Consider the following 26,068-nt stretch of genomic DNA (forward strand, 5'->3'; position numbering starts at 1 on the left):
GTACATTTCTTAGCGAAGAAATTTCTAAGTAACTATGTAAGGTTAGGGCACCCATATCCGATTACACCCTTATTCGAACGCATTTATATGAATAAATGTTCGAAAATGTATAGGTATGCTGCCACAAAGTATAACAACCGTAACACCATATTTATGACACCATTAATTTTCGGCGCTCACCACATATTTTTATGCAAATTTATTTCTCAATGTAATTGCGAATCTGTGCCAACAAAAGTATGATAAAGAGCAAACTTTTTCAAAACTTTTCCCCTAAAAAATTATTGAACGATTTCATGCGGCAAGGAAACCAGCAACAAAGATTGAGTATGCGAGTAAGCTGAACACCGAGTACAATATACAAACATACAGATGAATAGACAAACGCACATATTATGCACAAATAACAAAATCAATATTCTAAGAAAATGCGCACAGAAGGCTATGAAAAGTTGAGGAGTGTAAGGAGATAATGGGAAAGATAAGAACTTCAAACTACCTGAAAAGTAGACACAATTTTTCAAACGAATGATTTTGAAGTGCTTAAATCAATAAAGAATTTATATGCCATATGCGTGTATATATCCTACATATATGTGCATGTGTGTGTTTGATTTAATTTAAATATATTTTCGTACGAAAAACAAAAAACACACGAATACAGTTAGTTAGCCGAACATATGCACATACATAAACAAATTTTACGCCACTATATTCATAACATGCATATATAATATACAGTATGTGTATGTATGTGTGTTTGTGCTGACGCTCACCTTTGCGCCTGCTGCTATGCTATTTACCGGCTGTTCGTTGGGCTGCACCGACCGACACCGACAGGATATTTGCATTTCACACATTTTGTGCAGACTTTACACATCGTACCGGCAAACAGCAATAGCAGCAACAACAAAGCATGTGCAGATTAAAATGAAAATTACTATTTTTGTGTCGTTGTTCTTTTTGTTTTTGGTCTTTCGTCGGAAAATCTGATTTCACCAAACATACACGCATTTCTACTTTGCTCGCACATACATAAGTATGTATGTATGCATGGGTGTGTGTATGTTTGTGTCAGAATGTATTGTAGTTAGCTCATTGATGTTTATGGTTTGCAGACATCAATATGGCTCCTGTTTGGACGCTGAGCGCATAATTAGATGAGCTGTAAAACAGTCTATTGTGGGATTATTGCTTGGCGTTGAAAGCGACGCAAGGACATAATTGTGTATTTAGGTATGGTGGTTTATACCTCTTGACAAGGGTTTAGCAGAGTTGCGTTTCAAAATAAAAAAGTATAACCTCTATAATAACCAACTAGCAACTAGCTATAATACTCTTCATTGGTATTTAATATGGTATAAAAGGGTTTACAAAGATAGGTATCTTAATTTTTATCGCTCAATTTGTATGGCAGCTATATGCTATACTTGTTCGATCTGAACAATATATTCGGAGTTTGTAGTGTTGCCTTGGAAATTAATTTGTGCCAAATTTCTTGGCGATAACATGTCAAATAAAAAACTTTTCCATACAAAGACTTGATTTGATTCGGTCGGTTTGTGAGCAGCTTGCCTCTTGTGGAGCAAACGATATCTGCGAAATTTCAGATCGATATCTCAGGCACTGAAAGAATATACAGACGTATAGACAGTCGAACATGGCTAAATCGACTCAGCATGTCACGCTTATGATTTATATATGCAGTTTATGAGGTCTCCGACATTTCCTTCGGTTTAATATACTCTGTTCAGGGTATAATTAATGACTAACACCTTTAGTTGCGCTGAGTCGACTGCATTTGTTTCGTTTCGGATTTCGTTGAATTGAGAGACATCCAGTTCAACTCATTTACAAGTGAAAGTTGTTTTTTTCATTAACAACTTACTCTTCGTAGTTTTAACCAATTGCTCTTCGCGTTTTCCGGTGCAAAGGTAGGCACAAAACATTATCGAGTTTCTATTTGGGGCAATTGGTTGGCATTGGCGCTTTTAAAAATCTACTACTTAATCGTAAAGCCCGTCAGTGTTGAAACACAAGCCGATTTGTGCGATGTCATCATAAAATTTTAGTTACGAAGGAGAATCCATAAGTCGGGAATTCTTTCATTGATTGTACCGCTCTTATTGGAGCACCTTACATTGATATTATTTTGTAAAACCAAAATAGCGCAAAGAGTTGTTTTTAAAAATGTGCAAAGCGAAAATTTTTACAATCGCTGCGCCTTCAGTGCAGCAATTGCTGGTAAAACACATCTTTAATTTAACAGCTTAGGAATTTCTTAAAGCGTCTGGGAAAAACACTACGAAATACCGCTCATTTGTGAAAATTTCTCGAACACTCATTTTCACTCAACCAAAAATTTCAAATGTTGCATGGTGTGTACGCAATCAGAACGAAAAAATGCGCAACAAATCAGCAACATTGTAGAAATGTTGTAGCCAACATTGTTGACTGCCTGCCTTGCTGTCCGCCTGGTGGCTGGCCTACCGCCCTCGCGACCCAGCTCGTTACTGGCGCTGGTTTGTCAGCGCGTTTATGCGCATATTTACTGTGTTAACATAAATTCCTGCTGCTTTTTTGTGTTTTTTTTTTATTAAAGTGTTGCCCCAAACGAATGGCAATGCAAAATTTACAACTTCAACCAACCAAATACGCGACCAAACGAAGCGTTTTTATTTTAAAAGAGCGAAGAATTTAACTGCCGCCACATACACAGGAGATTTGCAGTGGCTGGCAGAATGTGCTGTGAGAGGAGGAAGAGGCGTGTGTGGCGTTGGCGGCGGAGTAGACGGTGGGGAGCGCTTTGCGCGAGCGCTGTGCTGAGTCAGCAGTATTACTCCAAAGCGATTGGCAGCAAGTGACTCCAAATGCCAACAAAAACAATGGCAAATGCGACTGTTGCCAATGCACAGGCAGGCAGCACACATACATACACGCATATACTCAAATTGGTAGGTAGTGCATGAAAGCGAATTGTGTATGAAAGATGAGGAGCAAGGACGAATGCGAATTGGATGAGGTCGGTTGTGTGTGTGGCGGTGTTGGCCGATAAGAGTGAATTCCATGTGGCAGCAATGGCACATACATTTTTTATGAAGCCGCAGTGGAGCGAAAGTGGTAAAGCAGGAGCGCCACAACCAACTTAAGGAGCACACAAAAGCGAAGTTGAAGTTGCATGTGAATGAGTAAGTAGTGTACACACACACACACACACACACCGACACTTATTTACAGCTTTAAAATATGTACATAATATAAATTTATTTCGAGTGTAGGTAAACGTGTTGGGAAGCTCTGCAACTTAACCCTTTGATGACTTTAATGTGCATAAGGATCCTTTCCGGGAAGGCGCTTAAGCGTTGCCCGAAAATAAATGAAGCAATAAGACGGCACGAAAGGTAGAAATATTGAAATGCAATTTAAGCGCGAACGGAAACAAAAACATATTGAAATTTGAAAGAGCGAAAGCAAGTGAGCAAAGGAAATTTGCAAAAACTCCGCGCATTGCCGTTAATTATGGAGATTATTGTTGATTCTTGCTGCTATTGGCCAAAAGGCAACCAAGGCCGCCAGCTCATATGCAAAGGTATGCCAAAACTAGGTTCGGTCGTTCTGTAATTCGAAGAATATGCAGGCATTTTTACATTTGTATATTTGTTGGCATGTCAATTGGCAGAACGAATTGGCAAATCGTAGCCTTCATGCTTTAATTCTTAACTTTAGTTACACAGCTTACTTGGAGCGCAGTAGTTTTGTTAAGAATGAAAAAACATACTTGAATTCGAAAGGGAATTTTTAGATAATTTGGTTTCAAAAAGGTCTAGCCTACGTAACCGGAAAGGACCGGGTTTTTAATACGGACAAGGACTGCAAACACGGAAGCATTCCGCTAAATGACTTCCGTGATGTTTTGTTACGCTATAATACAACAACACATCTCCAGACTTCAAGGCTGCCCTGAATCTATGGAAAACTGTTCGACTTCATAGAAATTTGTTCAAATAAATAAGAGGAAATTAAGGTCTAGCGATTAAAACTTTTGAGAGAACTAGAACAATTTCGTGTTGAAGGTAACGACCTCCAGGTTATAGAAATTTTGAAATATTTGGATAAACCTTAAAATTTATAAAACTTACAATTGTAAGAACTTCCAAGATATTTTAATATAGACGAAGTTTTCACTAGCCAAACGTCGTTTTTAGGTATATTCTTTTAACGAAAGGTGATGAAACTTCGTGCCTATTTGGGGGTTGGAAAGTAAGGCTTAACATAAACATATTTTTTAGGTTTTCGAAGGATAAATTTTAAATTTAAAAAATCACAATTTTTATGAATCTACGAATTTGTTCCTTTGCGCATTATTGCAAATATAGGAACCATGTATGTATGTAAATAAAGAACTGGACCCTACAAAATGAAGTAATGATTTATACCAGGATCAAAACAGCTTTTGCTGTATTAACATCGAACTCGTCAGTATTTCTTTTAATATGTCACCTCTATGACGGTATTTACGACTTCTAATAACCGTACAGCCTCTAAGCGTTTCAACTACAATCGTCGAACAACTAAGAGTCCCACCAATTTGTGTGTCAATTTGGAATTCTATACACAAACGTTAAAACAATCGCCCCAAAGGCATAATATCAGGAAAAAAGAATTGCTGTGCTATCAATTGATTAATTTTTTAATCAGACATACGTTTTCCCCATGCACCAAATGAATTCTTGAGATAGCAAACTGCTCACTCTAAATTCACTAGCATTTGCCTCTCCTTAATAGTTGCCACCGCAGACTTGTGTAAGAAACTTTCAACTTATATACTCGTGCACAGTCGGCAGACGACGAACCATAGTTCACATGCTGTAAGTGCTGTGAGAGTACTATGACAGTCAGACGTGGGGGAGGAAGTCTATTTCACTTCTGCTAAAGTACTTGTCAGTTGTGCCGCCTGCTCGCCTCTTGTCTGCCTGCCAGCCTTCTATGAGTTTTACACTCGGCACACTCTCTATTCATATGTTAATTTGCCTGTCGCCAAACTACTATACGCTACTCCACCATCAAGTCGACTCCATTTTTGGGTGGCATTGTTTGTCTCTGGCCGTTGAACACGAGAATGCTTTTTGGCATTGCTTGGCGGCTGAATGCTGGCAAGCGCGCTTCACCGCTCCACACTGCCGCCGTCAATGGAAGGTGTGGCGCCGTATAGTGGCACTTTCTTTCAACGCTGGGGTTGAGACGATATGCCAACGCTGCTCGCTCATATTCATATTCAAATGCTGCTAAGTAATTTTCTCTAATGAGATATTAAGTAGATAGCTGCGAAAATAGTTATTAGCTTTTTAGTCTTCCGAGAATGGAGGATTTGGAGGTGTAGTGTGTTGCGGCATGGTATACAAAAGTTTATGTGATAAAGTGGTGGCCCAGCATTTGGTGTTTAGGAGAATAGTCGCAATCGTATATCTGATTATGTTTAGTGCGGTAATATTCGGCGCGTCGGAGCTGGAAATGTAGACTGGCGAGTGTCTGTGCCTACTTTTGGAGTTCTTAAGTGTAATCTAAAGATTTGTATTTATATAACGTTTTGCGCGCATTAAATCTTGAATTATTAGTGCTTTGGAATTCATTTTTCACTATTTTGTTCCAGCAGCTTTGAATTATAATACTAACCACATTGCAACATTGCTAATATGATTGAGATCTTACGACTGAGAAAGGTGTCGCCTAAGAACGATATAATTATTCTGAATTCGTTTTTTGCTATTTTTTTTCAATATTCAATAATTTATAATATTTTAACATAGTAGGTAAACAATTTACTTTTAAATCCAAGAAGTCCTGAAGTGTACGGTATGTTCTTGTTCGGCATTCTGAGGGTTATTGTTGTAATCTTGATAATTTCTATCTATATTTTTTTTATTTATAAAAGTATGCATTTGCGCTGACATTTCATTAAAATATAAGGTTGTCAAATATCCCTTCCGCTTTTTTGTCTTTTGAATTTCGCGGCTATGTACAAAGCGCTACAGAGCTCGTATCTGGCAACACTATATATAATTTGAAAGGCCTTGACATAACCTACAAAACAACGCTATGCATGATTAGTTTGGATATTGCGTTCAACAGTTATAGACGTGTAAACATGGAGTTCACTAACGCCGAAATTCGCGCTATTTTAAAGTTTTCCTTCGTTAAAGGCAAATCGGCTAGAGAAACGTTTCGTGAGATTAATGGGGTTTTGGGGGATGGTACTCTATCACTTCGAACCGCGGAGGAATGGTTTCGACGATTCAGAGCCGGTGAAAACGACACCATGGATAAGCCAGCCGGCGGAAGACCTGTGACGACAAATACCGATCAAATCATGGAATACATCGAGTTAGACCGGCATATGGCATCTCGTGACATCGCCCAGGAGATGGGAGTTAGTCACCAAACCATTTTGAACCATCTGCACAAGGCTGGACACAAAAAAAGTTTGATGTTTGGGTGCCGCATAATTTGGCGCAAAAAGACCTTCTGGACCAAATCAACGCCTGCGATATACTGCTGAAACGGAATGAACTCGTCCCATTCTTGAAGCGGATGGTGACTGGCGACGAAAAATGGATCACATACGACAATATCAAGCGAAAACGGTCGTGGTCGAAGGCCGGTGAATCGTCCCAAACAGTGGCCAAGCCGGGATTGACGGCCAGGAAGGGTTTGCTATGTGTTTGGTGGGATTGGAAGGGAATCATCCACTATGAGCTGCTCCCATATGGCCAGACGCTTAATTCTACCATCTACTGCGATCAAGTGGACCGCTTGAAGCAGGCGATCGACCAGAAGCGTCCAGAATTGGCCAACAGGAAGGGTGTAGTGTTCCACCAGGACAACGCCAGACCACACACTTCGTTGATGACTCGTCAGAAGCTACGGGAGCTCGGATGGGAGGTTTTATCGCATCCACCATATAGCCCGGACGTAGCGCCAAGTGATTACCACCTGTTCCTGTCCATGGCGAATGCCCTTGGTGGTGTGAAGTTGAACTCAAAAGAGGCTTGTGAAAAGTGGCTGTCCGAATTCTTCGCAAATAAGGAGGGGGGCTTCTACGAGGAAGGTATTATGAAGTTGCCGTCTAGATGGAAACAGATCATCGAACAGAACGGCGCATATTTTAACTAAATCCGATCACTGTAACACTTTTTATAAAGCATTGAATGGAAGGGAGATATTTGACAACCTTATATAATAAAGCAGTAGAAATAATTAAGCGTAAATTATGAATTTAGTGCATTAGGAGTTAAAAATTCCAAATTCAAATAGGTACTCAACAATCCATCAGTCGATATTATTGGAATAGTCTTATTCATAATTTCTTTTAAAACTTTTTTATATATTAAAAAAATTTTTTTTTTTTCAATAGCAGGCTGCATCTGCTCTCCGCCTTACTTGAGATAAATCAACGCCGATTTTAATATTACGGAGAAACGTGTAATAAAACATTAAATTGAAAATCAAAGGATCAACCGGTAACTAAGGACGGAGTTCAGCGGCAACTGACAACGTCATAAACGTACAAATACACACATACATACAAAATGTGTGGGAAAAGTTAGACACCATGTGCAGCATGGACGCTTCAACTTCTAACAAGTAAATGTGTTTTTTGAACTACTTAATTGTTTGAATCTTTTCGTGTCGTGCAGTGAAATCCTTTTATCATAAAAAAATCACAGCGGCAATAAAGATTTTATTAAATGTTTTTCCTGAAATTTTTTTAATCTAATTTAAATTGTATACTTTCAGATTGTTGATATTTTAAATGGATTTTAAATTGAATTTACAATCATTGAGAATTCCGGTGGCGGCGCATACAGACGCGGGGCCCGCGTGAGTAAGGGCGAAAGCGAAGTTGCCGTTGGGTTGTTCATTTGCGCTGTGTGTGTGTGTGTGAGTCTGGATGCGACGCGGTCGAGTCGCGAGCGAAAACAAATATATGCAGAGAAGAATATGGTTAATAAAATAAGGCGCATAAAAAATAAAAATACAAAATTTAAAAGGGAGCGCGAAGAGTAGAGCAGATGAGAAAGTAATAAAAAGAAATAAAGGCAAAAATAAAATATGAAAAATTAAATAACATAAAAATAACACGAAAGCTAATAGGAGCAAGCAAAAGCGAAATAAAAAAAAGAACGACAGACGAAAGCCATAAAGTGGCGAATATGGCAACAATGATTGTGTTTTGTGCCTGCCACAAGTAGTGGAGCTAGAAAGCGCATAAATGACCCAACGGGAATATTATTGGTTTGTGGCATATTAAAAAAAAAATATCAAAATTTAGACGCATAAAAAGTTTAGTGTCCTTTTGGCATTGATAGCATGAGGCCAAATTACGTAGTATCTGCCAAACCGACTTTAAGGCACTTGAGTTTATATAAGCGCATAGAGATCTCATCTCCACAATAGCGTACAGCGGACTCCTGGAATTCAGCAGAGCTGTTTGAGCTCTCTGAGTAAGTGTGATTGAGGTGAGAGCATACTAAACTCTAGGTCGCAGTGCAAGCCTTAATAATTTTCTATTATATTCTACACCAAATTGGCAATAAGTTATTGCAATCAATTTCGCTTTGATGAGATAAATAAAATTAACAATTATGTGAATGCCACAAATTTATTAGACTAATTTTTTTAAGTCTTAAAAAAAATATTCTTTCGAAAATTTGCAAAAATAGAAACTTTCCAAGATTTTTTGTTTACCTGCCGCTTTTCCAAGCCTTACCATTTCCTATCGAGCATAATTTAATGCTGCTACTGTTATTGCTGAGTCTGTTTTGATTGTAAGTAGCTTGCTTTACTTGCTGCTCGTTTGGTAATGTAGCAACAAACAATTTTTTTATTACCTTTAATATGCTTGTTGCTGCCACATACGAAGGAGTCTATACAGGCATTCTCTCGTGTGCGATGCTGCATAGACGCCTCTTTGCAACATTGTGTGTCTGCGTGTTGCTACATTTTGTGTTGGAGTTCATGGCCGTTTAGTGGCAGCGCCAACCAGAGCTGCAACCAAGAAGGAGAGCTCCAACATGTTGCCGGAATATTACCTATGTACGTACAACAAGTTGATATAGTACGTGTGTGCGGTGCATGTTGCAGGTTGCCCAACAAGTTTGTGCAAATATGTTGCACATGTAATAACAAAACAATAACAAATGTTGCATGTGCAACATAAAAAGCGAGAACGAAGTGCATAAGTAAGAAATAAGGAAGCAATCAGTCGCCTGCGATAACCAGGAAAGCAGGCGAGCACTAGAAATCTACAGCGAAAGAAACGGAAGATATGAGATTGCAATATTGATTTGCATTTCTCTTGGCTGCATTGTTTTTACACGGCGCTCGAAGAATGTAAGAAAACGTGCAAGTACGATTTCGTTAAGGTGAAAGGGGGATTGCGCTTTCTTGCTTGAAGCAGTGCTGCATGGGTAACTGCTAAACGGTGGGTAGACATCGTCAGACATTTGTGTGATGTGTGGAAATCGCACGAAAGTAATCAATGAAACTAGCGTCTCATTCGTGTGCGGTTGCCGTGTGTCAATGAAGAACGGTGAGTGCACCGCAGACTGTAATCGCAACGAAAGAGGCAAGAATCAGCTTTTACATAACAATGAGCAACAGCCACGGTTGAAATTACCATAAATTGCAATGCAGTTGCAGCTTAGAGCTCCAGTGGCTGAAATCGCGCGACTGTTGAACAGAGAAAATCGCCTACAAGGCAGCTTACCAGCAGCAGCAACAAGAAAAGTTAAACCCATTTCAGAAGAAACAAAAATCGCGAAGAAAATAATCACAACAAATCGCGTGAATGCCAAGTGTTGACGAGTGGGAGTGTGCGACGGCGGCGGACAATGGAGCAACGCGGCAGTGGAGTTAAATGTTTGGCTGGTTGCCGCCACTTGTCGTGCAATCGTACCATGCACATGTGCTCGTGCACTTACGCGAGTACTTCCACAACGAGTGCTTTATGTGGCCAACAATCGCACGCTTGTTCGTATGTGTGTTCGCGTGTATTTACTGTTGATCGCGCGCTGTTTTCATAGTGGCTCGGTGCGCTCACTTGTTTGCCGAGCGACGTTATCTTGTTTTTTTCATATTTTATTTTTATGTTCGTTTTATTGTGGCAGGTCAGTTCAGTCATTAAATAACAGCCAGCGCAGGGAACTTGAGGTAGTGGATGGAAAACGAAAAAAACAACAACAACAACAACCGATGACAGCAGTAAAAAAAAGCAAGAAACAGAAAACGAAAACAATTTGCAGAGTTGGCGACAGCTCCGGCAACGACAAGAGCGGCAAAAATAAATTAGAAACACACACCAGCACAAAAATAGCAAAATCAGAAATAAATAAATAAAAGTAAGAATTGAAATGGAGAACAAAAATGCAAACAAAAAGAAATAAATGGAAAATTAAATGAAATAATACGCGAAAGCAATCAAGAGGATACGAACAGGAGAGCAGTGAGTGGGGGCAGCAGCAGCAATCGCGCAATTTATGATGGAATTGAATGCAAGCGCTGATGGTCGCTCATTGGGACACAGCAAATGCAAGAATAGATTATGAAGACAGATAATGTACCTACAACGGCATGGCGCAAAAAAAAAAAAACAAAAAAAAAAAACGATGAAAAAACAGCGAGATTCCTAGTTGCTTAGTGGCTATGCAAACTGTGTGAAGGCTGACGCTGACACACTGGTGGTTGTACTTTTTTTGTGGCACAGTAATATGGTGAGCGCGATGGTGCCGCAGATGATGTACTGCTAACTGCTTTTATTATAAATCTGTGTGTATGTGTGTGTGTACGGTAGAATGAAGCTGAACAGCAGAGTAACATCTTCGATAATACTTGAACGCGGTGACGACTTTAAGTGATGTAATATTGTGGTGGCACTCATTTTGTGAGTAAATATGAGACATAAAAAGAAAGCATGACGCTTCGTCTGGTGACCCAGAAATATAAATATTATATAAACTGGTAAGGAGAACATTATTTTTGGTATTAATATAAGTACTTTTTCCCGAAAGTTCATACAAGTTGTTTTGGAGTTATCAAGCTTTAGAGAGTGGCGAATCGAACAAACAGCTGGAATAATCGCATATACTAATCGAAACGAATAAAGATAGGACTTTTACATGTATATTTTTTATATAAGAGAGCAGAGCTCAAATATAGCGAGCAAAGAAGTGGCGAATCGAACACGTCTTTGAATGCAAACTGTTTCACAAGTAAGCTGAATAGATAGAGAACCTTTAAGTGCAAATTCGCATGATACACGAGCGGACAAACCTTTGGGGTTTTGAGGAAATTTCTGAAATCATAATGAGTATTATTTTGAGAAGAAAAACGTATGAAGATCATTGAAAGCATATAGCATTAGTACTTATAGCCACAGCGAAACATGGAATACTCGGTTAATTTTCTATGACAACGGGTGGTTATTCTACATAAATTCTATATAAACAGTTGTATACTACTTACTAAGTTAAGCTTGTGGTCTGATGGTTTAGAAATGGAAAGCCAAAACGGGACTATATATTGATAATAACGTTGTGCAATCTATTAAATGTCTAACAAGCCTCATGGATCATAAGCACCTACCCCACTGCTCGAAAAATATTGAGAATTGCTAATATGTGGAGTATATACTCGGTACGTTTTATAACTTGCCTTATTGCACTTACTACATCGTAATCGCCTGATATCTCTCTCAGTTATGTTGGTACACACTCACGGGTAAAAAGTTCAAAAAAGTAAATACACACGCACACATTTAAGTAGACTCATTGTCTGGCGGTATTTACACATGAGCGTTTGAAATAAGGATGGAACAACAATGACACAACACAATAATATGATTTTGATGATGATGATAAAGTGCCAACAGCAGCTGATCACAACACAAAAGCAAAAAACAGTTTACAACAAACGGAGCAAAAAAGTGCAAATAACTAAAATTAGCACAACGGTAAATAGACAGAACAAGCAGCGTCATAAGTTAAGTGGTCGTAGCAGTTAAGTAGCGATTATAATAAAAGCGGCCAAATTAGAAAAAAAACTACAAAAAATACTAATAAATTGAAGAAATAAATAGAGGCGAAGATTTCTTAATTTCGTGTCTTCTCGCTGAACACAGGTAGCAGGCAATAATATAGGAGTTGTTTGCAAAATAAAAGCGATCAAAAGACAAATATATCTCAATTATTGCTCCTCGTATATGTAGGAACATACATATATGTACTCGTACATAGTATGTATGTACATATATGGTGCTAATATAGTAATATACTTGTATCTATCAGCTTTATGCTGGTTTTGAAGGTGGCTCTCAACTGAAGGCAAATTGTATATTTTGGGTATTTGTATACCCTGAACAGGGTATATTAAGTTTGTCACGATGTATGCAACACCCAAAAGAAAATGTCAGAGAGCCTAAAAATTATATATGTATGTAAATATATAAATGATCAGCGTGTCAAGCTGAGTCGATTTAGCTATGTCCGTCTGTCTGTTCGTCTGTCTGTATACATACGAACTAGTCGCTCAGTTTTGTACATATTCAGCTGATATTTTGTTCACATCCTTTTCTCACGAAGAACTTCTACTGCCGTAGAAGCTGGCGGATTAAATAACGTTCTTTTAAGACATATTTTGTATTTGTGAAGGGAATTATGGCTTCGGTGCAACTGAAGTTAACGTTTTTTCTTGTTTTAATATTAAAAAGTAAAAATAAATGGGGGTCCGCAGTACAGCAGTAATATCGAAAATTTCCATTTTTTTTTTTGCTTCTACAAGTGTAAACTTACTAAGTAATTACTAAATGACTAACTGGATAGACTAAAACATTGTCTTTAAGTTGTATTTATGTATGTATAAAAAATTTACTCAGTTATTGCATATTATTTAATACCACAGCACGCTTTAAACACATCGTTAAGTTATTCAAACTATCACATATGTATGTATATGCCTTGCAAAAAGTAAATAAAAAAAAAATTCAATATTTAATGGCGGAAAGAACATAAAAGTGCAAAAAAAAAATTATATTAATATTACTCAAGTTGTAAAATTAATTTCACACCATTTAAAAAGCAATTAAATTTGACACGAACCGATACCGGAGATGGTCAGGCAGCAGACCGCAACAAAACCACTGAAAAATAGCCATCAACTCAAAATATTATTAAATGCATAGATATATGCACACACAACACGGCAGGAATACCCCACACGAATACCGGAACCAATGGGCGTAGAGAAATAATAAAAAATACAGCAATGCATTTAAACATACAGACAAATATCTGCAGAAGTACGAGAATATATCGGTATATAGGTATATTGATGGCAATGCATTGCGACACAAGAACAGACAGGACAGGAGGCAGACAGACAGACAGACGAACAGACGAACCGAAACCTAGTCGCACAGCAGATGTTCGGCTAGTCAGGCGCAAGTTGAATGCATGTCAGACAACATGATTGTCAATTCATAAACCAAAAAGGAATACTCGCACATTTTACACAGACAGTAAGTCGAAAAAGTACGAAAATTACTATAACTGTCAATCGTATGAAAATTTGTTTACACTTGAGTTGTTTTCACGTTTATTATACCTATGTGGACGGACGTAAGAGAAGAAATAAGAAATTTAAAGTAGCACTCGGATGTGGGTCAGAGATGCCCAAATACAATTGGATAGTCGCAGTTGCATGCATGCTAACATATTTATAAATACATGTATATGCATGCTTGTGGCAAGCCGACAAAATTGTATTTCGTCACACTTAAATGTACAGTGAAGATTAAATTATTAAGATCGAAAATCGGATTATGAAAGGAAAGTTGATAGTCCATAGTCGATTGGTTTGCAAAGCGAAGAGTAGGTACTTTTGTATCTGTGAAATAAAATAACATACGTATGTAGATATTTGAAAAATACTGAGTAAATTTTGAGTGTTTGGTATGCAAATATATAGGTATATATACATATACATGAGGGTGCAGCGAAAAAAAATTTTTTTTTTCTTAACCTGAGGGTAAAATCTGTGGATTACAAAAAAGAAAATTTTTTGACAAAAAAAATTTTTTTTTAACATCTAGAGGCGGCGAGTTAAAACTTTTTTGGACAAGAAAAAATTATTTTTGGTTGAAACTCTTTACATTTATATAAAAATTACCGCATGTGACGGTTTTCGACTCAAAATTTATTTTAACGCTTAAGGAAAGCATGTTGTCGCTTAAGACTTTTTTTTAAACTCAATAATGACCACAAAAAAATTTTTTAAGTTGATAAATTTTAATTGGATTGAAAGCGGACTCTCCACAGCTTCTAGAACACTTATCGAAAAATTTTTACGAAATAAAGATTTTAACTCGAACATTTACATTAAAAGTGAGCCGCCTCTAGATGTTAAAAAATTTTTTTTTGTCCAAATTTTTTTTTAATATGTACAGACCCTTCACTTTTACCATTAGGCTAAGCAAAAAAAAAATTTTTTTTTCGCTCCACCCTAATATACATATATTTATCTATTTATTTAAATAATAAATTAATTAATACCCTAAGCAGTGTGTCACGATGGAGGTTTCGGCGAGCCTATAAAGAAAATAATGTAATGCTCATTTGTCAGAACTCCCAATATCGGACCACTCTAGCATATAGCTACCACACAAACTGACTGATGAAAATCATTTTTATATAAATTATATATCTTATGGAAATAAATTTTAAAAAACCATCTGTAAATAATTCCTTTTAGATTCACAAGCTATGCATAGATCGCTAGAAACAACAGAAAGATTTGGAAACTACTTTTTTGAATGCATAGCAAACGCATACGTATGGCTACGTTTTCATTTCACCGATACACCCTCAACCCCTTGACGTCATTTAGACGTTTTTAGAAACTACATTGTTATTAACTGAAACTTTAGCAAGTATTATAGAAAATAAACTTCAAAGACGAGATTAAGCGCCATCATATTAGCACAAGAAGCTATAAAAAATTCAATTTTCATTCGAATAAAAGCTGGTGCTCAAAGTAAATTGAACTTAAATTCCTTGCAGGTATATGTAACTGGTCAAAGATCAAATAGAATCACACAATCGAAATTGAAATTGACAGGCTAATGTATTTTCCAAGCACACAACAATTAAATCAAACACACCAACACACCTTGCCAAACAGTGCGGGCAATACGACGACAACTTGCGCAACCACAGACATCTTAAATGCTAGATACTTTTGCAATTTGTTGTTGTAGTTTTCGCAATAATTCCATATACATATCTTATTACATTTTTCATTTATTTGCCACGCACATTCCATGCCGGTTAACCGAAGCGTTTGTCTATTTAGCCGTGGCATTCTACAGGCCACAGACATATATGTACTTGCTTTGGAGCTTGGATGGGCCAAATGAATTTCTAAACTGTCCCACAACCACCTTTGTCATCCCATTAAAAGTCACACACACTGTACATAAAATACAATTTCATCAAACACCGAAGGCAAATGTTTTATTGGCTGTGTTGTTGTTTTTGCTATTACTGTTGCTGTTGCTTCTGCTGCCCAGCAACCAAAGTAAATCAACTGCAAGGCATTGCTACGATTTCAATTCATTCATTGGTTGCAACAATTCTACTTTTATTTTAGCAATGCTGGCGAACGTTTCAAATCAACCCCAACAACAACAACAGCAACAGCAACAACAAATGGAGGCAGGAATTCAGCATGTCATGCTGCCACTCCACAGAAATACGTGTTGCCCTGCACCGAGTTCACTATTATTCGCTCGCTAGTAACTAGTTTATAGCAGTGCTGGCGAATAATTGTGTGTGTGTGTGTGTTTGTTGTAAGTTGTGAAGTGAGAAATTGTCCCAAGTCTCAAGTCAGTACGTGACTAGGAACATTATTGTTTGCTTATCTCACTTAATTGCTGCTGGCTACACTTAATAATATGGTTCAAATCGAAATAAGTAGAACGATAGGCAAACGCACCTAGCACACACAAACATATATACAGACATACATACTTTTATATATACGTATAGGGTATATAGACACTGGTCTGCAGAGCCGAAGTGGCAATTGTGCTAGAAGGAGTGAGCGTGAGAGTGTAAAATGATAGCGCTACGCGCCGTAGCACGGCATAGCATAGCATAGCAATTCACATATTTTCGAAAGAATTCCTATCCACTTTCAGCCATCAAGCAAATGGAACTGCTTTGTGCCTCATCATCTATTACATTATCGTCGTCTTTACTCTTCCAGATAGCTACACAAATACACATGTACATGTGACAGAACTACTCACATAACTACTCACATAAGCAGCCAACAGCTGAGAATTACAATGTGGCACTTTCTGATATTTAAATTGCCCCCGAGCATGCTTTTGCTTTCTGTGGTTAATCTGATTATTTTAATTTGGTCTGTGGCACCATTTCTCTTCATTTCCATTCCATTGAGTTTGCTGTTAACTCCTTATTGCCTAGAAGTGTTGCAGTTAGAGTGAGAAAGACAGCAAATATTTCAAGGACATTGGAAGGCATAGAAGACATTTAGACCTATGCTGCCCAAAAAAAGGCTTCAAAATATTAAATAAAGTCTAGATGTTCAGCTTTTTCAACAGCTTATTGCAAGGAGAGCAGTAAAATTGTACCGCCAGAGTAACGAGTCCTTGCAGATGTGAGCATTTCTCATCTGGAGTTAGGAGTTTTGTATTTCAACTGTTATTAAGTCGTAGTGTCAATTTTTTTGACTAGATTGTGCGGTGTAACGCTGAAAAGTGGTTGTAGATCACGGATTAGTCTCTCTTTTCAACGCTGTCAGTCGGATTTTTGTCTGACCTACTTCCAGACTAGATGTCTTATGAATTTGGAAACAAAACTCTCATTATTGTCAAGATAATTTAACTTTCTTATTACAGAAATTACCTCTAGATAGCGTTATAAACTGTGCTTTTTTGTTGGTCAAAGATCTTTTACGAAAAAGTAAATTCATTTTAAAGTTCATAGTTTAAGAGATAATTTCTTGCTGTAGGAATGGGATTCATAAGATTCTGAGGCGGAGAACTTCCAATTACAATACTTAGAACCATAAGTAGATTTATAGATAAACTGTTAGGTTGGGTTAGGTCCTAGGGTTGATCTCACTTAGACAGCTGTGAACGTTGGTCCTTTATTTTACCCAAAAACTCCTGAAATTGGATTACTAGATTTTCATAGATCGCCGAATAAACTGTACTTGGTAAAAATGTACAACGAAAGTTGAGTTGTTTAAATTAAAACGATTCAAATATATATGGCTTCCGAAAAGTGTAAGTACTACTATCTTAGTGCTCATTGGACTGTGAAAAAAACACAGACTTCGGATAGATAAATACCGTGCAACGACTTCTTTTTTGATCGTACTTGTCCAAAGTACAAGGATTGAGGTTATGATTGAAGGTAGTGCGAGTATTCAAGCTTCTCTCAGATAATTTCAAACAAGCCTATGATTCATAAAAATGAGATTTTCCTTCACATTTTTTTGCTTTTTAATGTGTCTACGCACACCAAATCATTTTACGCTGACATGCGTTGTGACTATCCATACATATAGTACATATACATACATATGTATATTCAGTTAAAGAATATGTTTTTTATATGATACACAATAGCATTCGTTCTAGTTGCGCTCCCCTCTTCGCACTCACTCGTTTCAATCAAAAGCATGCATTTAGCCGTTCGTCCTTCTCTTGTCGATGTCATCAATCTTCTTAGCTAATTGTTTACACGCCGCATGTGTTCCAGCAGTGTGACCAACCAACCAGCAAACGGACGAACAGACAGACCAAATGATCGTCGAACTACTCAGGCATGATTGCATTCACGATTTTCACCGTAAGTAATTGTACATATGTGTATATTTTTGGCGTTACCCCCTGCATGCAGTCAATAATGTATGAATGTATCTATGCCTTGCAATAACAACAACAATGAGTTTGCATCTCACATTTCTTTGCTTATTGCTTTCTGCCTCATCACAAGTTATTAACAACAGAATTCGGTTTCCTGTGACGGCAGCGAGTTCTTATACGGATGCTGGCATATTTCAATTGCATACATGTACCTATGTATATACGCTAAGTATGTGTGTGTAGGCGTGTCCTAATGATACATTTTATGTCGATCTGTCCGCATGTTGATTTTTTCTTTGTCATTTATTATTGTTAATGTTGTTATGTTTGCCTTTTTCAATTTCTCCGTTTTGTATTTCTGCTGTTTGTACGTAAATATACAATTAAGGTATGTACATATGTATGAGTGTAGTCTATGTAGGTTGCATTGGTTTTCTGATTCAACTTGCTGTTCTTGCAACATTCTCTACAATTCCACAATTTTTCGTGGTTGTCATGTTTCAATTTTCTTTCTTCTGTCAATTGTCATGCTAGATCCCACGAGTGTATGCGCATATGTGTGTATTTATGTTTTGTCCGTCAGCTGTTCGATAGCGTCATTTTTTGCGTTTGTCAAATTGAAGTTCATTGTATTTTTTCCTGGAAGTTTCAGTTTGCTATTTCCGTTATTCGAGTCTGACCGCAAAAATTGGAGGCGTTGTGAAAGGAAAAGTGGGCAGTACAGAACGAATTGCCTTCGCTGAAGCTACAACTGTCAGTCAAGCAATTAGAGTAGCCTTGAAGTGGGAAGAATGGTAAATTTACGCCATAAACTCGAATTCAAGGTTTTGTGTTTATAATAAACTGTCAAGTGTTAACATTTGAATATGTTAGAAACTCAGAGTTTAGTCAGAGAATGTTAATAAATTTATTAAACATTATTATCTGGTTTAGTTTAACTTTTTTTTTTTATTACAGTAGTGTGATCGAAAACTCCAATATTTTCCAATCATGGCACTAAATTTTGTTGTTTCTCTATAAACCTCAAAGAGTAAAAACTCTAGTTTATGGCAGTTAGGGAGTTTTCTGTAATATATTAGCTGTGTTTATACTTAGGTCGTATTTGAATTCGAAAATTTAATTGCTGACAATTTGTTTCTTAAACTCAAAATAAACTCGAGTTTATGGTATTTAGTGAGTTTTCCATAAATTTTCAGGCATTTTATACTGAGATGGGTTTCAAATATTTTCATTCAAAATCGTTTTAAACAGTAAAATTATTAGTAAACTCGAGTTTATAGCACATAATGAATTTAATATAATTTTTTATGTCTGTTTGTGTATTAGTTTCGAAAATTTATTTGCTACAAATTTCTTTCTTAAACTCAAGATTAACATGAGTTTATGGTATTTAGTGAGTTTTCTATACATTTTTAGGCATTTTATACTGAAGTTGGTTTCAAATACTTTGTTTACCGAAAATTTTTTTAAGCAGCAAAATTAATAGTAAACTCGAGTTTATAGCACATAATGAGTTTAATATAATTTTTAGGTATGTTTGTGTATTGGTTTGAAGTATTTGATTGCTGAAATTTCTTTCTTAAACTCCAATTAAACTCGAGTTTATAGAATTTAATGTGTTCTCTATAATTTTTTTTTAAATTTTTTCAAATATATCTCAATTGAAACAATAATTCTTCCATACTACCATTCCACTACCTAATGTCTTAAACAAACATAAGGTTCAAATTGAGTTCAAATGTTGCATACATACATTCTCACAGCTATATTTCATATATGTGTATATCCATATTTTATTTGTTTGGAAGTTGCATTTTCAATATTTGCTACATTACTTCAAGGCGCGGTGGTCTGTCTGTCGATATGAATAATGAACACACAAAACAAAACTGTGTAAATAATTGCGTAAGGCTACACTTACACTCACAGCCAGAAATATACGGATCTTCTTACAAATATAAATGCACTTATGAACACATATTTCTCTGCGTTTGTGCCAAACTGGCGGGTGTTTTCTCAGAAAAGGTTAGTGAGCCTCGGGCAAATAAGTTATAAGGATGTGTTTACCTGGAACGATATAAAGTGAGGAAATATTTATTAGTAAACTTCGAAGACAAATATTATGACTACTTAATGTACATTTTGATAAAGAGTAATTGTGTAAATAATAAACACATCGTTTTTTAGTCGAGAATAGTATAGGAGATTACTGAATGGTGTTATATAGTAATTAAATGAACATATAAGGTTTAAAGGTAAGCCTCGTTTACACTTAAGTGTATACTTGTAGGTATGTGCGTACTTTTATTATTTATTGAAGCATAACATAAGTAGATCAGACTATTTTCAAATACTTATATTTTTCTTACGGTTTTTGAAGCCGTAGAAAATGTATTTTTAGGCGTTTGTAGAGTTTCTTAAATTTGTGAAAAAAAAACAAGAAAAAAACTTAACGGTGCATATCTTATAGCATGAAAGGCTATAAAAAGACCTTTAAGCTGATTTTGACCGGTCAGAGTGTATGACAGCCTTATGTTATAGTGATACGATCTGAACAATTCATCTTGTAGAAAGCCGTCAACTGGACCTTAAAAGCAGCAATAATTTCATGACAGAGTGAACTCAATTATAAATCAAACACAATACGGATAACACTTCATTATACATACTTAGATATTTGAGGAATATTGCAGTTTAATAAAAGCTCACACATTTCAAACTACAGTAATCTGGAGACAAGTTTACAAACCCAACCTGCTCTTCATTTAAATGAACTAACCCACCACTTCATCAAGCAGTCTACCTATGCAATCGAGCACATTGTCATAAAAGTCTTTGGAGCAAAGCCACATGAAACGACTCGGAACGTAGCGCGTAGGGGTAGACGGAGGGGAGGAGAAGCGTAAAATTGACATAACGTTGGTAATTGTTCCGCAAACAAATAAACAAACAAGCGCATAAGCCACGATTGAATTATTATTATGTGACCCGCTCACACCGCACACACGAAATCACCACAGGCCGGTCAGTTAACTGGGGTTGACCGGCACAGACACAGTTACGGCTATAACGACGCTGTCACCTTTGTACGTCAACGCAACACGAACACACGTACACACACACACACACAGATAAATCAAATTGTGCAGCGCGTTTCCCAGTGTGGCAGACAGACACGATTGCGGCACAATTGGGCTAATTTTCTACTAACTCTAAATTGCCGTGCATACGAAATTTCGCGCTTTGAGAGGCGCAACAAACAGTGGCAACACAACCGCACGGACATGCAAACGAACGGACTGTGGATGAGTGTAGAGTGAATGGTGGCGCAAAGCGCTGAGAAGAAACATGCAAATGGGAAGAGATGCGGACGTTGCAATGCTCAATACAGTAGCGCTGCATTGGTGGCGCGAATAAAATGCGTGGCGAATAGATATTTGGTGCCGCCTAAAAATCCAAAATGCCAACAACACGAGCAATCAGCTGAATTTTCAAAGAATTACGTGAACGTGGCATGTTGCATGCAACACCTTGTGTCTGCGGTATGGGTGTGTGCCCACGTGCGTGTGTGTTCGCGCCCCAACCAGGCGGCCAAATCAGTCAGACGCTCCCCAAATTGTATTGGCATATGTTGACTGCCAGCGGTGTGCAAACAAGTAAATATACAAATGCATACAAACCTGCAAATATGCAGACTGAATGCTTGCAACGCGTAGTGGTGTGAAGTTGCAACATTTTGTGGTGTGAACGGCTTGCTGCGCGCTGGCAGACCGCCGCGTTGAGACCGGATGTTGCCGACATGGCCGCAACATGCATTGCTAATTGAATTTGAAATACAATAACAACAACAAAAATGCAATAAAAAGAAACAGCAACTGCAAGCGCAAGCAAAGTGAAAGAGAAAAAACGAAACGCAATTACAACAAAAACAACTCAAAGCAAAATGCAGTGGCAAAGCAATGAATGCACTTATATAGCTTTTGTTGTTGTTGCGCACATAACTGCCCCACCGCCAATTTTGCTGTTTTCTTTGCTCTTCACCTTTGGTGCAACATGTGCTTGCAACATACAGTGCGCGTAAACTGCTTAGGCACGCTCGCGCTTTTTTAGGCACATTAGCGCCTCTCTAAAGTGCCGCCGAAGCACACATTCAGCTACCACAACAACAGCAAGACAGTGGCCACAGTGCACGGTGAACTGGTTTAACAACTGAAGCAAAAAAAAATGTGGTGCGCGCGGATTTGCAAGGGGTTGGCCAATGAAAGCAAGTAGTCAGTGTAATTGTTGTTGCTTTCACAAGCGGTATTCAGCATGCAATTCTACATACTTATGTATGTATGTGTCTAAGCTGGTGTGTTTTCAAATGCAACCCTGGTTGGCCATTAAAATGGTGACGTCTAACAGCATAGCCCACCCACCCTCTCTTTACAAGTACTGTTATGACTATTGTATGCGTTGTAGGTGATTTGTTAGTTGTTGTTGTTGTGCATCATTGCAAACTGTTTGACCACGTCCATCAGATTCCCAACATACAGCTTCCATTCATAGGCTCTTCATGCATGCATCACACCATTTTGAGGTTTTTCTTGTGTCGCTTGGCTTCCATATATATAAAATATATATACATTTTTCTTTCAAAAGCATATCTTCACACTCACACTCTCACTTTCTCTCACATTCACAACCCCACTTCTAAGCGACGCTTAGCTAACTGCGTTCAGTGGTTTCGCATCCTTTTAGCCTCTTTTGAAGGGCATTTCAGCTGCGTGAATTATTAATAACTACATGTTGTCGGTATAACGGGCCTTAAACGTACGACTCCCCTTGCTGTTTACCTCTTAGCATTCGGGTGGGTGATCGCCACATACATACATGCATTTTGTGTTTACCAATGACCTATTGGTTGAATGCTTGGTGGATTACAAACATGGGGTGGTGGATTAACAAGCAGTACTCAGCTCCTTTCAATTATATTTTATTTTTGATAACGCTCCGATAGGAATTTTTTGTGAGAAAATGGATTGCTGACATAATAGATCAACTTGGATACAAAAATATCCTATAATACATGGAAATTTTATATAATTATATACCATTTTTGTGAGTTATTTTTCAGAGATTGTGTGTATGTGAGAGATAGAGAGATAAAGGGACAGCAACAGAGTGAGAACCGGAAGAACAGAGCAGTATGATTTCCTACATGAACTAGGTGTAAAATACCTACTAGCAATGGTGGATATAACTAGAAACCCTTCTTTTCCAGTACAAATTATTTGGGAGCACAAACTAGCCTTCTCTTCTCCGCTAAAAGTGATTGATGGCCTTAATTCTAACCCTTGATACATATGTATGTCTTCGTTATACTTATAGCCATCCTATGAGTTGGCCTTAGTTGCAGCATGATATGAATAAGCGATTTCCTGCTTTGTATTCCACAAATTTTTTCAGAAATTTTTGACATAAAAATATGCCTTATACCAGAAATTCTATTTAGATGCTAAAATATACCATAGTAGGAAATATTTGTTATCAAATATTTAAAGTTTTGTGAAATATTTTGCTTTGCTGCAAAATATATTATATAAATCTTGACTCTGTCCTCACGCATAGCATCGATTTCCTAGTGGGACAGCATTGCGTTTATTTCGCCATACTCTGCATGGTGTATTTACTTATGTTTTTTTATCATAACGTGGGAGCTCAACAGATGTTTTTTATGTACTCCCATATGACTTTTCCGTAGTCCCCGACCACCACGAATCGACTGACTTTTAATATATTTGTTATTGTTTAAATTCTCAACCGAAGATATACGAGTACTTATGAAGAGAAGAGAGTTAAGGTATCGCAAATCATGGATTATTAGCAGAATGAAGACGCCTTCATTGACACTAGGCACTTTTTATGGATTTTGAATAAAAAGAAAATCAGCATTGCGGCTTTATCTCGACTTCAAAGTGAAAATATGAGCTGAATTTGAATATTTCTATGCATATATGTCTGTATCTCTGTAGTGAGTATATTTATTTGTCCATATGTCATGAAAGTTATCAGTTTAACAATACACTTCAGCCGCTTGAAACCGAAAGTACTTGAACAACCGTCGAAAATTTTTGAAAAATGTTGATCCCCATAGCTTTGTTTGTTTGGTAAAACTACACTCATGTATTTTTTGGGAATATAACGGAAAAGTATCCAATAAAAATCATTTGAGTGCATCCTGCTGTGCCCAAAATGCAACATTTGTCTTCAAGGACTAGCGCTGCCGACCGCCTGCCGCTTGGCAGCAACTAGAGAGATATAACAGCAACACATATCACATCAGAAGAATGGCGAGAGCAAAAAGAATTTCATTGGAAAATGTAATAAAAAGGAGAAATCGAAGCAATAACTCAAGATTAAATGTGCAACTTTAGACAAAGGCGGGTTGCAGGAGGAGCAGCAGCAGCACTTTAGCCTTGCGTTGGGTTAGCAGCCATGTCAGCAAAGCAATAGATGTACAAAAACAACAGCAATAATTGCAAACACACAAAGTACAAAATCTATAGGCGTCAAGCATAACGAAAGCAGTAAACACCAACACTAATGGCAGCGCTAAAGTAGGGGAGTGAAATGGCGACGAGACCTGGTGTAGCAATGTAACTACATACATATGTGTGCAGCACGGTGTGGCATGCAGCCGTCGACGATGGCACGTGCGGCAACGTGGTTATTAATCCGCAATTGAGATGCTGCGCTTAAAAGGATACAACTTCAACAGCACGAGTAGAATCCACATGGTGGCTGGGAACGAGTCGCTGGGAACGCCACACCGTTGTTGCAGTCAAGTCTATTGTGCCGAGTTGAGGTGGTGTTGGTAGATCGTATGCAAGTTGTGCTGCCTAAGCAGCATATGCCGTAAGTTGCAAGCACACACAGCACAAGCCGTGGCAGTAACAGAACTTAAACATATAGCAAATAAGTAACCGTGGCGGCCAGTGCGTGTGGCAAGGCGCAAGCAGTGTGTGGCCGTCAAATTTCAATTTCAAGTGCAACATTTGCAAATGTTTATGCCACATCTTTCACTATAGCCTGCAGCGTTCTATCGCTCTATGGTAAATAATATTTTAGTTTGTGCAACATGCGCACATATGTTGCTACATGCATGTTATTGCTACTGCGCTTGCTTTCCCTCTGAAATATTAAAGTTCTACGAAATGTTTACGAAAAGATTTAACAATCCATTATTGTGTGCAGCGGCCATGTGATCGACCACACACACAAACACATAAACACATCTCTTAGAAACAACTTAGCATATTTTGGTGCTCCCCCTTATGCTTTGCCTCAATGGAGCTAAATTATTGTTTTGCTGTGCGGCTGCCAGTCTGGCGTAAATCAATCTGTGCGCATAAATTATTTGCAAGTTTATTGGAAAATGCCGAAGTTGGCAGTTGACCTTACACTTGAAAATATGATACTTATAAACTCGTCATATACGTACATACAAACATACGTATGTATATGTATGTATCTGGTTCACCCAAGGAAGCGATCGTACACAACGGGTGTAATGTGAGCTTGGTTGCGGCTTGAACGGCAGCAAACATATAATATAAGAAGACATATAGCTTCGGGAGCACGTTTGAAGTCGCTAAAGCAAAATTAAGGAATAAAAAGTTTAAAGTGAGCGCTTAGTAAAAAAAACAGCTGCTGACAGAGCTTTGAATATCCAGAACCTATTTGTGGACTCAATTGGTTCGCGAAAAATACTTTGCTGCATGTGAGAACACGGAGCTTATTAAATACTAGAATAAACAATAGAAGGATTAGAACAAAGCTATGCTCATTTGCGCTTTTTACAAACTCTCTATTGTATAGAAGCTATATGCTATAGTGGTTTGATATCGGCGGTTCTGACAAATGAGTAGCTTCTTGAGGAGAAAAGGGTGGCTGCACAATTTCAGATCGATATCTCAAAAGCTCAGAGACTAGCTCGCGTATATACAGACAAATGGATAAGGCTAAATCGACTCAGCTCGTCATGCTGATCATTTATATAGTATGTATATATTTTATATGATGTCCGAGACTTCCTTCTGGGTGTTACAAATTTCGTGACAAGCTTAAAGCTGTTCA

At 37.6% G+C, this 26,068-nt stretch overlaps 1 protein-coding gene across 2 annotated transcripts in view; it reads right to left on the minus strand.

The window, feature by feature from the left end:
* Positions 1 to 26,068, minus strand: part of jing (AE binding protein 2 jing) — a 231,404-nt gene that overhangs the window by 34,086 nt on the left and 171,250 nt on the right. The gene's annotated exons all lie outside the window — the stretch shown is intronic.

Source organism: Bactrocera oleae, chromosome 4 (assembly GCF_042242935.1).
Source record: "Bactrocera oleae isolate idBacOlea1 chromosome 4, idBacOlea1, whole genome shotgun sequence".
Taxonomy (NCBI): domain Eukaryota; kingdom Metazoa; phylum Arthropoda; class Insecta; order Diptera; family Tephritidae; genus Bactrocera; species Bactrocera oleae.